This window comes from Rattus norvegicus, chromosome 1 (assembly GCF_021556685.1).
Source record: "Rattus norvegicus strain SHRSP/BbbUtx chromosome 1, alternate assembly SHRSP_T2T, whole genome shotgun sequence".
Taxonomy (NCBI): Eukaryota; Metazoa; Chordata; class Mammalia; order Rodentia; family Muridae; genus Rattus; species Rattus norvegicus.
Genome location: NC_141534.1, coordinates 124214641 through 124230358, shown reverse-complemented (window position 1 = coordinate 124230358; position 15718 = coordinate 124214641). Strand labels below are relative to the sequence as shown.

Genomic DNA, 15718 nt, shown 5'->3' with positions numbered 1-15718 from the left:
ATGCCTGAGAACAGGCAAACCACATCTATAGCACTTGAAGTTTGTCTGACATGCCAATGAAATGTTTATAATTCAGAAAGTGTTGTGTTATCCCAAATGTTTTGCTAATTTTATTATTTTAATTAGTTGAGTGTGTATGGGTGCCCAGAAGTGCCCCATAAGTGATGGTGAGAGGTTCTTTCTTTCCATTGTGTGGGTCCTGGGGATTGAACTCTAAGTGTCAGGCCATTCAGTCCTTTCACTGGTCCAACTTAGCCTAAGTTTCAAAGAGCCTCTGTGAGGGCATCCTTGTAGTTCCTTTAAGAGCTCTGGGATACCTACTTGTTTTTGTTTTTCAACTTACCTAAGAGAGCATCATCAGAGAGAAGGAATCCATAATTGAGAAAGTGCCTTCATAAGACTATAAGGGTTATAAGTTGGTACCATCCCCGGACAGGTGGTACTGGATACTGTTACAAAGTAGGCTGAGTAATCCCCAAGGAGCAAGCCAGTAAGCAGTGATCCTCCATGGCTTTTGCTTGAGCTCTTGCCCTGCTTAACTTCCTGCCCTGACTTCTCTCAGTGATGGACTGTCATCTCAAAATGTCAGATGAAATAAACCCTTTCCTCCCCAAGCTGCTTGTGGTCAGGATTGTATCACAGAAATAGAAATCGCAACTAAGACCAGTCTTCTGTGCCGCGGCACATAGTGCCTGCACACACTTCTTATGCTTTCGACAGGGGCTAGAGGACTGAACCAGATGACATTTCTTCTGTGAAGCCAACCATCCTCCTCTTGATCTACCATCAGAGACTGTATTTGCCCCCCTGTACAGTAGTCAAGCACTACATGTACACACTCCCATGCAGTCAAGCACTACATGCACACACCCCCCTGCAGTCAAGCATTACATGTACACACTCCCATGCAGTCAAGCACTACATGCACACACTCCCATACAGTCAAGCACTACATGCATACACTCCTGTACAGCCAAGCACTACACTCTGTAACTGCTGTCTATTCTCTTCTTTCTACCTTCAGTGAGTATATGTTCTGAGGTGTATGGTACGTAATCAACACACTCCTGACTGTGCCTTGATACCACATTTGCTCCATGCTCTACTGGAGGTACAGTGGCTAAGCCTCCAAAGGTCAGAATAAGTATGACAACAGGTCCCATGACTAGCTGAATTAATTTATCTTCCTTGTCTGAGCTACTTCCCTATCAGCTGAAAAGACCCAATTGATGACTTCTAGGTTCTTCTAACTTTTTAACCCTACCTTTCCCATTTTTACCAGCCTGACTAACATCTCTGAAAACAAACAAACAAACAAACAAACAACCCCTACTATTCCAACCAACGAGATTTCCATATTTTCAATTTGCCCATATAATCTTTATTTGTTTGGAGCAAAGGGGATTTACAGAGTTGCTTTAAAAGTTTCTTCTGGCACTGAAGAGATGGCTCCATCAGTATAGTGTTTACTATGCAAGCATGCAGACCTGAATTCAAGCTCCAGTCTATATAAAGAAAGCTGGGAGTCGGGGTGTGTACTTTTAAGGTAGAAACAAGTAGAGCCCAGGGGCGAGTAAGCAGAAAACAGCAGGCCTTGAAAGAGATCCTGTCTAGAAAAACAAAAGGTAATGTCAACCAAGGAACAACACTAGAGGTTGATCTGTGACTTTCACACATAACCCTTCCACAAAAGCACTAGTGCACACATGCATGCATATGCATGCATACACACATGCACATATACACATAGACAGACAGACAGACAGACACACACACACACACACACCAACTTTTTGTTAACTGTCCATTTGATCTAATTAAGCAGTGGCTATTTCTAAGTAGTAGTTGTTCATTGTGTCATGCAAAATTCTCTGCCCTACAGCTCTTAATTACCACATACTACATGTATGTGGTGCCCAAGGAGGAACTGGAGTTATGAATGGTTGGGCGCTGCCATGTGGGTGCTGGGAACAGAACCTAAGTCCTCTGCAGGACATGCAATGCTTTTAACTGCTGAGCCGTCTCTAGCTGCATGGGTGTTAATTCTAACAAAGTTCAAGCCGCCCCCCCATTCTAACTAATCATTGTACTTCAAATACAAACAATATAGACAAAACCAAGAAAAGATTCAAAAGCACTTGAAATCTCACTTTGGAAGTTATCTACTGTTAGATATGTCATGAGAATATCTACCCTCCCCACTGCTATGCAGATTTCTTCACAAATATGGGAACATGAGCTTTGTGGCATGACTCAGTGGGTAAAGACACTTGCCAACTCTGATGAAATGGCTTCCATCACTGGCCACAGACATGGACGAATGAGAAAACCTGCTGTGGAAAGTTTTCCTCTGATCCCCACATAAGTACGTGGCACGTGCATGATTCATGCAGTCCTTTCCAACAGTCAACTAACCAATCAACCGATGTAATGATTTTTAAAAATGGGAACAACTAGTGTGTTATACCTTTCCCTAGCCCACTCCTCTGCCCACTCTATTGGACATCTGTCCCAGTGAATACAGATGGATCACTAATCTTACTTATTCTGTGTATATGCGCAATGTGTATTTGTGTTCATGTGCATATGAAGACCAGGGGGCAACTTCAGGTATCATTCCTCATGTAAGAGCACCTTATTTTCTGAGACAGGACTTCTTACTGAGTTTGTGACTTACAAATTAGGCTACTCTGGTTAACCAAGCAGTTCCAGGGATCCTCCTAGTTTTGCCTCTGGCATTTCTACAGTGCTGGGACTACAAGCATGTGATGTTCTACTACAGTTGGCTTTTTATGTGGGTGCTGGGGATCGAATTTAGGTCCTCACACTTGCAAAGCAAGCACTCTTCTGATCAAGCACTCTCTCTCTCTCTCTCTCTCTCTCTCTCTCTCTCTCTCTCTCTCTGTGGGCTTCTATATTAGCCTTTCACACTTAAAAACATTCCTTCTGCCTCACTCTAGATTTGATAGGTTAAAGCATGTTCTGGGTAGTGGGGCTCTAAGTTATTTGTTATTTATGTTTCCAGTCTTCAACAATGAGTAAATATCACCTACGTTTATAAAGAAAATGTCTACCTAAAAGTATGTTATCTTTGGAAACATCAAACTTGAGAGTGCTGGGAAATAAATTTGTTTTATTCAATTTTCAAAATTCAACAAACTGTAATGACAAGCAAAATCTTTGGTAGGAGAACAGCCTAACAGCTTTCTCTTAGGTATTCATAAAGACAATTCTTGTCACAGATGGGGGTCCAAGAAAAAGACCTCAAAAAATGCTCAGCTAATCAAAAACAATGACTTTATGAAATTCATAGGCAAATGGATGGACCTGGAAAATATCATCCTGAGTGAGGTAACCCAATCACAGAAAACCACACATGGTATGCACTCATTGATAAGTGGCTATTAGTCCAAATGATCGAATTATCCTAGATGCACAGAACACATGAAACTCAAGAAGGATGACCAAAATGCCAATGTTTCACTCCTTCTTTAAAAGGGGAACAAGAATACCCTTGGGAGGGGATAGGGAGGCAAAGTTTAGAACAGAGGAAGAAGGAAGACCCATTTAGAGCCTGCCCCACATGTGGCCCATACATATTCAGCCAATAAATGTGATAAGATGGATGAAGCAAAGAAGTGCAGGCTGACAGGAACCGGATGTAGATCTCTCCTGAGAGACACAGCCAGAATATGGCAAATACATAGGCGAATGCCAGCAGCAAACCACTGAACTGAGAACGGTATCCCTGTTGAAGGAATCAGAGAAAGGACTGAAAGAGCTGAAGGGGCTTGAGACCCCATATGAACAACAATGCCAAGCAACCAGAGCTTCCAGGGACTAAGCCACTACCTAAAGACTATACATGGACTGACCCTGGACTCCAACTGCATAGGTAGCAATGAATAGCCTAGTAAGGGCACCAGTGGAAGGGGAAGCCCTTGGTCCTGCCAAGACTGAACCCCCAGTGAACGTGATTGTTGGGGGGAGAACGGTAGTTGGGGGAGGATGGGGAGGGGAACACCCATATAGAAGGGGAGAGGGAGGGGTTAGGGTGATGTTGGCCTGGAAACCGGGAAAGGGAATAACAATTGAAATGTAAATAAGAAATACCCAAGTTAATAAAGATGGAGAAAAAAAAAGAAATATATCTAATAAAAAATTTAAAAAAAAAATCTAAGGCATAATATTAATAAAGTAGCATCTTTTATTCTTTAGTGATTTCTCCTGATATTACAAGTATCTAGTACTTTCGTACATTCTGTAATTTTGTTACATTTTTCCTAAGCACTCTTTCTTTCTTGTGTATAGAGATCTAAATGTGAATATAATTCAATACCCTGTAGTCATCATTGCCCAGAAAGCACCTTGAATTTATCCCTGACCAATTTATACAGGGGTTTTGAAGACCCAGCGCTTTCATTCTAGCAATAGTACAGCTTAAAGATCACATCTGCCTGCCTTGTGTCATTAGCTTTTGAAAAGATTTTGAATCTCTGCAGCCTAGCAACCATGCACGCATGCGTGATTAGAGGGTTATGCTGGTTCACTAGCACAGACTGGGGGCGGGTTCAGTGTGATTACTTAAGTCATGCAGCAGGTCCTGCTCAGAGAAGAGGCAGACATAGATGCCTGTCACAAGCACCCTAGGACTGGTCATCAAGGCAATGCAGCAAACAAGGTCAGCTCTTTCACACCCCCAAAATATTTTCATAAGTAGATAAGATTTTTTTTCACACTAAATATTTCAGATTTGTTGGGATAAAAGATTATTCTCTAGATCTCAAGCATTTGACTCTGAAAAGTCAGATCAGAAAGCTATCAGATCAGGTCCTTGCTTCCTTTGTCCTGTCTTGTGTTTGCTGCTGTGCCCCACCCCTTGAGCTGTCAATCTGTCCTGTCACTTCAGGTCCCTTCTCCTCCAGGGTGAACATTAGCATTTCAAAGAGCTGACCAAATTGTGGATTATTGGTGTGTGGAGTAATGGCAGTCAGGAAAATAAAAAGGACATTTAAGTTTGTGTACGGATTTAGCATAAAAATTACACCCATAAAGGAAGTTACAGTGGTATCTCAGTATCTGCCATAGACTGAATGATATGAAGGGATTAAAATCATTTTGAGAGTTAACATACAGATTATCATCAGAGGGAAAGAACACAATAGATGATGTAGTTTGTACCTCCCAGTTTCTGAATAGTTGGGTCATCAGGTAAGAATGGGTTTTGATGTTCTGATAGTTATAATAAAGGAAAGGGGATTCCAAAATGGCTGTAAAAAGAGTAGTGGGCAGAGTGTATTTGGTTTTGTGAACTGCAGGCATGTGGAAACGTGCTGCACCTTCCAGCAAGTTTCCACATGTGTATATATATATATATATATATATATATATATATATATATATATATATACACATATGTGTGTGTACATATATATGCACAAAAACACACACATACTCACATACTCACATCACATACACTGCATAGAGTAGTACAGAATAATAAACCGTTTTCTTCTGTGATCACATAAGGTGATCTAGTTTGAATGTTAAGACAGTACTTTAGTGTCTTTCGGTATATGTTATTTGTTAATATGTTTTTACTTTTAAATCTTGCCCAGATTCAATAATAAACTGGTGCAATGGAAGTAACTTTCTTTGGATATGTAATCTATACTTTGTTTTGATCCATTGATTTGGATGAACTTTATAAGATATGCAAAATATAATGCAGATTTGTTTTTGGTTCTTTTGTGCGGTTATGTTTTTTTGGGGGGGTGGCTTGGCTCTCCTCCATCAGATAAATCCACAAGGGTGTGCCTTTCTTTTGTTTCTGTTTCTTTGTATTCTTTCTGGGCTTTTTGGAATGATATTTTGTTTTTCATTATAAAACGGTGTTGTAGTTTTAGTGAAAATTGATTTTTCTCCCAATTTTTCATTTCCATTTTAATTTTTATTTATATCATGGTTATATTTTTCCTTTTTTAAAACTCTTCCCAGTTTCTCCCCACCTCCTGTCCCTTCTAGATCCCTTCCCTTTCTGGCTCTTATGAGGAAAATTACACCCAAGGGATACAAACCAAACATTAACAAAATGAAATATAGTAAGATATTTAAAGAACATATTGAGGGTGGGCAAGGCACTCCAACAAAGTAAAACGAGCAGACACAAAAATCAGAGACCCAATTTTTAACACACTCAGGTATGCCATAAATATACTAAATTGAATGCTTTAAGATGTGTACAGAGGAAAGAATGCAGACTAATAATAGACTTTGAGACACAGATTTACGCACAGGCAAGCCCTATACTTTTACCTATTGTATTTTGTTTTGTATTTCAAAATGTTGTTTGGGTTTCAGATTTAAAAAAATAATTTATAAAATACATGCCTATTTTGATCCAAGCCAACATCATCCTGAGGGTTTCCTGAGGATGTTGCTCCTAAAGAGGTGTTAATTAATACAAAAATAACAGAGTAGCACCATTCATTATAGTTTTTGTTACTTCAGCTATTACACAATACAAATTGAAATCTGGCATGTTGATATCTCCTCAACTTTGTTTACTATTCAGGTTTATATTACAGGGTATCTTTTTTGTCTCCATATAATTTTACAACATTATTTTTTAATTTCTGTGAACGATATTATTGGTCATCATCAAATATATGCATAGGTAATACATATGTAACATTTTATATAAAATGTTGTTATATAATATATATTATATAACAGTATTATATATAATATTTTTTTTAATTTTCTTTTCTTTTTTTCGGACCTGGGGACTGAACCCAGGGCCCTGCACGTGCTAGGCAAGCACTCTACCACTGAGCTAAATCCGCAAACCTATATATAATATTTTATAAATGACATTGTTTACATAGTGTGTTCCTCAAAATATTTGTTACTTCTGGACATGTCTTTTCATTAATTTTTTCACACTGTTACAATGCTGAAAGTAATTTTAATCATTATCAGGTTTCTGCTGCCACATTTAGAAACTTTTATGCATAAATAATATCTTAGTCAAAGGAATCTCCTAATACTTTGCTGAATAACACAGGAAGAATGAACCTTCTTGTCCCGTTCATGATTTAAAAAAAATTGAATTTCTCACTACTTAACAGGATGCTCCCTCGGTATTTGTTGTTGTTGTTTTATTTTTCTGAAATATGTTCTGTTTATCCTTAGCAGTGACCACATTTCTAAGGAAACAGGACACTTGCTACCCCTTTAGCCATCTATGCCAGTAAGAATGTGTGCAGATTGAATTGGGATATTGAGAAGCCCTCCTCTTCCTTTCTTGATTTTTTGCTCAATCTTGTGAGGGGCACACATGTAACTCTAACTGTAGGAGGCCATGTTTACAACAGCCAGGCCATTTATGGAGACATTCCAAGGCATTAGATCCTGTCCTCTAGTTTTTACCCAGTATAGGGACATTTAGAATCCCCAACTGTGTCTGAGTACTGACTGTTGTTTATTCACTGTCCTTTGTGTGGATATGTATCATTGTGCCAACAAAAAAAAATTAGTAATAGAATTGTTATCTACAGAAATAATCAGCAACACATGGCAAAGGGCATAACGGAAATATTTAAATGGGAATTTGGCAAAATTAATATTTAGTAAAGCAATGCTAGTGTGTTTTCTGGTAGGATCTTTAAAATCCCTAGCCAAGTTTATTGATCATGTTTGTAGTATCATTCCTGAATTTTCTCCTCTAGTACTGGCCTCATTCTAATTAATAATTTGGTTTGTTAAGCACAAAATTCCCTTTACACAGTTGAAATGTTAATGCATTTTACTAGGCCAGTCATTATTGTAGCATATAAGGATTATTAAATGATAAGAAAACCATTATTTTTTCTTAATGGAGACTTGATAGTGTTTTCTAGCATTATGAAAGATAACCACCAGGGAAACTTTACTGGATAGCACAAGGTTGAATTCTCTATGTCCAGCAAAGAAATTTTATTGTGTGTATACATCATGATCTTATCTTGAAATCTGCTGGAACAAACTGATGTTTTTTTTCCACTTTCTCTTTTGTTCAATTTTATTGGTTTTTATTTTGAAAGACACAGCATTAGGATTCAAAAATTTTTTGTCAAAATACCATTGAGTTCATTTGATTTGGATGTCTACTGCTTTGAATAAAACCTTCCATGAATGTGATTTCTATAATCAGTTAGACTCCACCATATTAAATTAATTTCTCCGTTAGGAACATTTGTGTTTTGGAAATAGCTTCATGGTTAGAGATGGTAGATTGTGTTTAGTTCTTTCTCTCAGTAATGGGAGCCAATTCACTTTACTCTATGGAAACCATATGCATGCTCTCATGATCTATATGAGATCACATGTGAGTTAGGTCTGTTATATCTAAAAAAATTGGTTCCTTGGTTACATTCTTTCTATTCCCACTTGCTGTAAGTTTTCACCCGACACAAAGAATCATGAGAGATGAAGGGAACATTTTTATAGAGAATTTGCATGTATGACTGAGTTACCAAATCTCTCTTATTCTCTATACATTCTTCAGGTATATGTCTGGCTTTGTTGCCATTAATAAGAGATAGTAGCTTCTGTGATCATGGCTGAGTAATATATTAATTAAAGAGAATAACAGAATATTATGAGGATTTTTTAAATTGCTACATTGTTTTCACAGAGAAAAAATGGTGTTTGGTATGTCCCTTGGTCACTGTCTACTTATTTCCCTTTTCTTAGGCATATGAGCTATGTCAAGAATGTGTCTCATGGACTAGGCATTGTATCCAGTCAAATAATTGTTACTTACTCTCACTGCATTTTTACTACTATTGCACCCATGTACAGTATAGGGACTCCACCATTGTAAACTGAAGGATTTCAGCTATGTTCATCTTTCCTTTTCTCCTCAGGAAGTATAACTGAATTTTCCAATCCATGAACATTGTCAAGAAGGAGTGAATACTCCAGTAAGTCACCTACTTAACTTCTTCATGTTCAATGAGATAGGTAAGTGTTCTCTCATCAGCATGGTTTTATGATCAGTTTTTGTAAAGCAAAAAAATGTGGGTAGGAATGTAAGTTGTTTGGGAGTTGCTGTGAGATCTCAGTCATGAAATCTCAAATAGATGTAATGCATACATGTCACTGGTATGGCTTTGGTAGTGAGAGATGGCAGTTAGGTTGTACTGTTCTTATTATTTTGTGATGTGTTTTAAGAATATTCCATTAAAATATTATAGATTAAGGAGTCTCTACTCTAGTATTTTCCATAAAATTCTTCAGATAGTCCACAGATTCTTGTGTCCCTTTAACTTAACTCTACTTCTGCATTTAATATTCCCATTCAACTGTCACATTACAACAAATATCTCCAGATTTAATTATGTTTTCACTTATTCAGGAAAACCTTCTATCATTTCTAGTTCCTCACTCTGTATCTTATCTCTGAGGATTTTAGGATTTTCACATACATTTGTAAGGATTGTAACCTAACAAGCAGTTTTAAGCAGTGATCACTTCTAAATTTTTCTTTTGGGTTGTGAGTACCTCACTCAGGATGATTTTTCTCACTCAGGATGACTTTTTTCTAGTTCTATCCACTTAAGTAAGAGTTCGTTGATTTTTATTTCATGAAGTAAGTTACATTTCATTGTGTAAATGTACCATATTTTCATTATTCATTCAATTGTTTATGGACACAGTTCTGAGGATATCTGGGTTAAAAAAGAAGGAAGACCAAGATGTGGATGCTTCAGTCCTACATAGAAGAGAGAACAAAATTGTCACAGGTGATAGAGGAAGGGAGGGATCTGGAAGGAAGAAAGAAGTGTGAGGGAAAAAGATGGGACAAAATCAGTTATTGGAAGGGATATGAGAGAAATACAGACGGTAATGAACGCGAATAGAAATAATTAGCACTGAGGACTGCAGAACCTGGGATAGCTACTAAAAATTCCCGGAAACCAGGGAAACGAGTCTCCAAGGACCAAACACGGATGACTTTATCAGAAATACCCCACAAAGGAGAGATAGAACATGTAGAGACCACCTCCAGTAGATAGTCACAACCCCTAGTTGAGGGATGGTGCCACCCACCCATCTCAAAAATTTTAATCCAGAAATGTTCCTGACAAAAGGAAAGAGAGGGAAAAAATGGAACAGAACCTGAAGGAACGACAGCCGTTTCTAAGGATTTGTTTAATCCGCAGATACCAAACCACAACACTACTGTAGATTTCAAGAAGCACTTGTTGAGAGAAGCCTGATATAACTGTTCTCTGAGCCGTTCTATCAGCACCTAACCAAAATAGATGTAAATAGAGCCAATCATCATACTGAGCCTTGGAGACCCCAATGGAATAGCTAGGGGAAGGACTGAAGGAGCAGAAGTCGATTGCAACCCCATAGAAAGAACAATGTGAATTAAAGAGATCCGCCAAGGGTACCAGAGAATAAACTACCAACCAGAGAGAATACCTGTAGAGAATGGCCTTATCTGACATGAACAGGAGGAAAGGACCTTGGTACTGTGGAGTCTTGATGTTCCACCATTTAATAATGATAGGTTGGTGACGCAGGAGTGGATGAATGGGTGGGGAGGCACGCTCAAACAGGCAAAGTGGATGGGGAGAGGAGGAAGGGGATTGGGCGTTGTGGAGGGATAAGAGATAAATGGCATATCATTTGAAGTGTAAATGAATAAAATGCCTAATTAAAAATAGTGATAAGTTTCTTTAAAAAATTCTTTCAATTGGAGAATAACCATGTTATTTTCCTCAGAATCCAAGTAGATAGGAGTGCTCTTGACAGCCCTAGATTCAGATTCTTCCCACAGTTATATCCATTAGTACTCTCAGATCACTACCAAGAAATATACTTGTTTTCAGTAAGGCCAGAAAACTGGGTCTGTACTATGTGGAAATGTATTGTATGATATAAGAACTTTCAGCCCAAATGTTGGGTCCTGTTTGCCTCTGAATGAATGTATGTATACCTCAGAATTGTGTATTCTCCCAAGTATTTTTTCCATTGGCATACTGGACAAATAAGTCCCTTATCAAAGCAACCATTGAAGCCTCTTCATAGGATGATTACACTAAAAAGACTTCAACTTCTAACACAGTATTAAACTATTAAAAAAGTTCTGTCCATATTATGAGAATAGGACCCCCATTGAAGGAATCAGGGAAAGGGCTGAAAGAGCTTGAAGGGGCTTGAGTCCCCATAAGAATAACAATGTCAGGGCTGGGGATTTAGCTCAGTGGTAGAGGGCTTACCTAGGAAGCACAAGGCCCTGGGTTCCATCCCCAGCTCCGAAAAAAAGAAAAAAAAAGAATAACAATGTCAACCAACCAGTGCTTCCAGGGACTAAGACATTAGGCAAAGACTATATATGGACTGACCCTGGGCTCCAACTGCATAGGTAGCCTAGTTAGGCACCAGTGGAAGGGGAAGCCCTTGGTCAGCCAAAGCGGGACCCGAGTGAATGGGTTTCTAGTGGGAGGGCAGTAATGGGGGGAAGTTTGTGAGGGGAACACCAACTAGACAGGGAGTGTTAGGTGTTAGGGTGATGTTGGACTGGAAACCGGAAAGGGAATAAAATTTGAAATGTTAATAAGAATTACCCAATTTAATAAAGATGGGGAAAAAGATTAAAAAAATTATCTGTCCTACTTGCTTCTCCACTTTAAAGATATTTTGTTCTGCAATTTTCTATTAAACTTCGATAGGTAATTTTTTCTACAGTAAACGGAATCCTGTTCCTAAGGTATTTACTTCCTCCCTTAGAAACGTATATATCTTAAACCATATTTCTGAATTTTTGCTGCCTAGTACTAATGATTTTCACATCTTGTATGTTAATTTCAGGCTTCATAATATTTTTTGTTTAATTTTACTAATGCTTTAGTCACTTTCTGGCCTTGGATTTCATACTTACTACACAATCATTATTTTTTGAGATAAAAGCATCAATTTCTCCCCAAAGAAATGGAACTAGATGCCATATATATGTAAAGACATAGGTAAAACATAGGTTTCCCATTGCCTTGCAAATCACCACGTCCCAGTGTGAAACTTCTTTCATTGACTTCATATATGAACTGAACTAAGAAATTCTTGTTTTAGAACTCCTTTAAAATATTTTGCTTGCAAAATCAGAGAGGGTATTTAAGGAAATAAATATTGTCCACTAATAATAGATAATAAGTTTGTGATCAGAAGTCTTCCAACTTCTGCCCATGCCTGAAGTTCTAACAAATTATCCTTTGTATTCAACAAATTTTCACCAAGAAATCTTGAAATTATTTTTGGCAAGACTTAGAGCACAATCAAATTCAAAAATTCAAAGAGTCTCAAGAGCAAACTTTAAAGTAATACATTTTAATTTTTTAGAAAACACATGAGGATGAAATAAGTATTACAAATATACTCATGAGTTTTTCTGAATCTCACAAGCTCATAGATATTCTTTGAAATTTAATTTTTATTTAGTTACAGGGCTGCTTTTTGAAGTAGTCCTCTTACATTTTCAACCTCAGTTCTCTCACAGTTTCATTTTCCTCAGAGAAATGATTCTCCATACTATAAAGCTGCTTCCAAAATCACCCATATACCACAAGTGGATGATAAAGCATTGTTTATAAAATTCCAATTTGGAGCACTTATTTCCTAAGACTGGTCTGTAGTAAGAAAGTAACTCATAGATTAAACTGGAATTTATATAAAACCTAAGGTCATAATCTTCGTATTTCAGACTTTTTACAAAGGAACTGCAGCACAACAAATTTATCAATTCCAATATTACCTTTTTTTCTCTATTATTTTATGCATTTCAATATTTTACCTCCCTTTTTTTTAAAAGAACATCCACAAATGGTGAAGGGAAAAATCATAAAATTCACATAGTATATTGGTGTAGGCAATTTGGAATCATGATGCATTACTACCATTGCCTTTACTGTTATCCTGTCCCCATTTCAACTCACAAAAGCAATAATGTCTATCATGATGGTACCTTCGTCTGAATGCACTGTTTTAATTATTTAATGATCACGAATACATGGAAAGCACCATCCACATGGGTTTATGGAATCTATCAATAATTTTGCATATATCATTATTATTGTGCCACATATTTTTACTCAGAATATTCTACATGTGCTAACTCTGAAAATTGCATATATTAACTTATACTATATAAACAAGAATCACTGCCTTCCTATTTAAGAAATAAATTATGCCTACTCATTTATCCTTGTGTATGTGTGGTTTTCTAGTCTCTGAATATTTTTCATGGGAACACTTATTTATTGGTATGGTTATGAGTTATGGGTTGATTTAAATCAGTAAGACTTAGCACGATAATAGTAGTCGATGTGCAAGTAGTATGAATGCACTGTGTAGGTGCAGGATCCTACTACGGAAAACTGTGCCAATTTTAGAATTCATTGTGGGACTCAAATCCAACTAAAAATGTTGGTTATTCTCATGATAGGCAATTCATCACTGTATTGGAAGTATTCATTGGCAGGGAGTATATCCAAGCTTGACAAAGTAGTGATTTCATTTCACCTTCAGTAGCCTGCTTCATATATTCTGGTATTGTGAAAACTATTCTCTAAGATACACAGTAGAATCAAGCTTATTGGGCAATGCTAGATAAATTTATCTCTGTTCTTTGACTTAACCGTGTGCTTACTTCAGCAATAGGGTCCTACTTTAAAATCCTGTATAATAACCAAGAAGGTTTTTAATGGGATGGACTGTATGGGAAATCTCTGAAAAGTGAATTAAAAGTAGACAACCCAATCTGGCACTGGACAATGTACTTGTCTGGCTATAGTGTCCTGTCGAGAAAACATTGTCTTATTACTAGTTAACCTTATTTGGAAAATGTTTCTTACAGAAGTTTGCTTCCATATGCTTTTTTCAAAACGACTTTAGGGATATTTACCCTTGCTCACATTCATTCCTCAAATCACAGCTTCTACTACCATCACCATTTATTCAGTGGTTTGTTTATGCTTGGCCCAGGGAATGGCAATGTTAGGAGATGTAGCTTTGTTGGAGTAAGTGTGTCACTGTGTGTGTGGAGTTCAATACCCACATCTTAGCTATCTGGAATCCAATCTTCTGCTTGATGCCATTATAATATAGGTGTAACTCTCAACCCTTGAATGCCCATGTCTGCCTTGACACTGCCAGGCTTCTACCTTAAAGATAATAGACTGAACCGCTGAACCTATAAGCCAGCCCCAATTCAATGTGATCTTTATTAGTGCTGTCTTGTTCTTGGTTTCAGTTCACAGAAGTAAAACCCTTAGTAAGACACTTAGTCAGTCACTAGTTTCCCTTCATATTTATACCATTGTTTTGTAAAAACTCCCCTCCAATGAAATACAGACCTATTATATTGTGAGTCTCCTTACTTATATATCTATTACCACTAGAACATATGTATGTGAAAATCATTTTTAACTTTTTAAAATTTAAATTTATATTTTATTTCTTCCCTTTACTTTCTGCTTGCTGTCCCCTCCCATGTCACCACCATTCCAACAACCTTTCCCCTATTCTCCCCCTCCTCTTCTAGGCAGGTGAGGCCTGTCTAGGCATCCTAAGACCCTGGCAATTTAGATAAAGGTGATTGCTGTTTAAGCCTGGCAATTTGAGTTTTCTCTCTAAAATACATATACATGCACATGTAGTGAGCTGACTCTCCAAATTTTCCTGTTACCTTTATATGTGGTCATGTCACACACATACACACACACACACACACACACACACACACACACACACACACACACACACACAGAGAGAGAGAGAGAGAGAGACAGAGAGACAGAGAAAGAGAGAATAAATCTCTGTGTATCTTACACTGAAGTCAGTGTGTAGTTGTCAGCAGTAGTCACAACATTTACGAAAGCTGACTTTAGTTCTATACTGTCTATAATACTCATAACTCTACAAGCCTTTCTTCCACAATGAATCCTGAACCCTGGGAGAGAAACATGATATAGACATTTTACTTTGTGACTGGAATTGAGCATTCTCTTACTCCATGCATCTTGAACAGCTATTGATCTTTATGTTAGGCATGATGTTCTAGCAGAAGAATCTTCTCTCAAGAGGGTTGAAAAATACAGTAAGTTATGGGTCTAAGGATAAGTCATTAGGACTTAGATTAATACTATGTTCTTTTATCAGAGTAATAACATTTGCTTTCCCTTCAGGCCTATGTTATATTTGGCTACAGGATTTTGATTCGGATAGCAAGAAAATTTATACATTTCAATTTGAGGAACAAGCCTTAAATCCAGCCAGAATGTAGGCTGGTTATTTTCGTGTCCCTCATAACACTTTTGCATTAGTAGGTAATTTTTCCAGCCCTGTTAATGTAAAAGTAGGTTGAATCACAGCTATATATACTGCAGTATAAATTGTTTCTGAAAAAGATACAAAACTAGATGGGCAGGGAAGGATTTCATCTGGAAGAAATGGAAGGAAATGTGAATATGATCAAGCCATACTAAGAAATTCACACACACACACACACACACACACACACACACACACACACACACAAATATAATGCGGAAATACATGCATGAAGTGTTGCTGATGGCATATTTTTATTATATCCATAATAATAAAATATAGATAAGTAGGTAGATATGTAGGTAAGTAGGTAGTTAGAATGATCATAGTTAGATAG

General features: G+C 37.4%; 1 long non-coding RNA gene across 4 annotated transcripts in view; it reads left to right on the top strand.

The window, feature by feature from the left end:
* LOC148007683 (uncharacterized) overlaps positions 1-15718 on the top strand; it is a 107036-nt gene that overhangs the window by 54332 nt on the left and 36986 nt on the right. For 2 of the 4 annotated variants that reach the window (XR_015646651.1, XR_015646648.1), the window contains exons 1-2: positions 4610-4681; positions 8910-9006. This is a non-coding gene — a long non-coding RNA (uncharacterized LOC148007683). Of the gene's footprint in view, positions 1-4609; positions 4682-8909; positions 9007-15718 lie in introns of those variants that run through there. The other 2 variants (XR_015646650.1, XR_015646656.1) reach the window with 1 other exon arrangement.